Source organism: Octopus bimaculoides, chromosome 16, assembly GCF_001194135.2.
Source record: "Octopus bimaculoides isolate UCB-OBI-ISO-001 chromosome 16, ASM119413v2, whole genome shotgun sequence".
Classification (NCBI taxonomy): domain Eukaryota; kingdom Metazoa; phylum Mollusca; class Cephalopoda; order Octopoda; family Octopodidae; genus Octopus; species Octopus bimaculoides.
The window spans coordinates 17,728,475-17,730,505 of NC_068996.1; the positions used below are offsets into that span (position 1 = coordinate 17,728,475).

General features: G+C 34.5%; 1 protein-coding gene across 2 annotated transcripts in view; it reads right to left on the reverse strand.

Moving 5' to 3' along the window:
* LOC106883657 (universal stress protein YxiE) overlaps positions 1-2,031 on the reverse strand; it is a 163,809-nt gene that overhangs the window by 141,429 nt on the left and 20,349 nt on the right. The window lies entirely within an intron of this gene.

Sequence of the window (2,031 nt, forward strand, 5' to 3'; positions counted from 1 at the left end):
CTCCAGCATGGCCACAATCAAATGACTAAAACAAGTAAAAGAGTAAAAGAGTATGTATGTCGCATGCATGTATGTGTGTATGTATGCATACATGTATGTATGCATACATGTATGTATGCATACATGTATGTATTTGTATGTATGTATGTATGTATGTATGTATGTATGTATGTCTGTATGTATGTGTGTATGTATGTGTGTGTATGTGTGTGTATGTATGTGTGTGTATGTATGTACGCAAGTATGCATGCATGCATGTATGTGTGTGTGTGTGTGTGTGTGTATGTGTGTGTGTCTGTGTGTGTGCTTACCCCATCAATTGAACTTAGCAGTTCACCAAAGGAACTGATATACACTGGGGTTGATTTGTTCAACTAAACCTTTCACGGTGGTGCCCCAGTATAGCCGCAATTCAATGACTGAAGTCTATCAACCTGCTTTTCAATTTATCTCTCTATCTTTTTATCTTTCGTTCTATCTATCTTGCTAGCTGGCTATCTATTTATCTACCTATTTATCTATCTATATATCTCGTACATTTCACCCCTTTTTCATTCAATATTTATCTTCTTCTTCCTCTCTTTCCACTAATTTCTATTTGTTTTCCTTCCACAACTTTCCTACATCTTTCCATCTTTCTCAGCTCTTCTTCCTCTGCTCCTCACTTTCCCTTTCCTTCTTTCTTTCTCTCTGTCTCTCTCTGGTCATCTGTCTCTTACCCTCACTTCATCTCTCACTGTTTTTAGTTACTTATTTATTTCTCTTTTCTTTCCCAGATCTTTCTTTCTCACATACATAACTGCCTTCATTTTTGGTTTCCTTTCTTCCTCTATCTCTCTTTTTTCTTACAATACTAACAACTAATCTATCTCTATATCTATATATCTATCTATGAACATCTATCTATTCCATCTATCTGTCTATCAATATACCTCTATCTATAGCGATGTATATATATATATACACACACACACATCTATATCTAGTGATCTATAATTCATATATTCATGCATAAAACATATATTTATTTATCTGTGTGTGTGTGTGTGTGTCCAGATATATGCAAAAAGTTCAAAACAGTACTCAATGCCTGAGGGCTAAGTGCATTTTGTATCCAGTCCGATGATCAGGAACATGAAATTCAATTAACTAGATAAGAGATGCCAGCAGCAACAACCACAAGAGTGAATGTGCGTATGTGTGCATATGTGTAAATATATATATATGTATATGTATATATGTTTACATGTGTGCATGTGTATGTATATATATATATATAAGTATATGTGTGTGCATGCATATGTTTATACATGCACACAAATGCATTTATGGTATTTATGTATTTTTGTATCTATGTGTGTATGTATCAAAACCTCCCCTAACCATCACGTGTGTCGAGAAAATGCTAAAATGAAAAGAAAACAACAAAAGTTTACAAAATCAGGTCAAAGTAAAGATTCCAAAAACATGGAACTGAACCCTGATGCCCAGCAGTGTTTCCATGATGACATTGGTGAATTTCAGACCAACAAATGTAGAATTTTTGTACATAAAATGGAATTGGCTGAAAAATCTTGCTCTAATGAAGAGAAAATGGTTTGATTTGACTGTGAGGAAGAGGAGGACAGCAGACTGTATAAAATAATGTAAACAGAACCTGAAGTTTATAAAAGAGGAGGAACTGTGAGAGACCAAGTATAAGCTTGAAGTGAAAGATGAAGAACTTAACAAAAATGGGAGAATTAAAATATGCTTTCTATAGAGGATTTGGAGATGAATATATTCTTCCAGGTTTTCACTGTGGAATTGAAGCTACCATTCATTAAGAGAAAGAATAAAGGTCATCCCAGAAGATGATCCTAAACCTGAGATTATACCAATTTTGATTTTATATTTTGCTTTTCCAGAAAATCCTAAGCTACATCAGATGTCGCTTGGTCGTGCATGCACGGTTGCCAGCATCTTCAAATTTGCAAACTAGAATATCATACTGATGGCGGAAATGAAGGTTTTTACTATTCTGATCCAGAA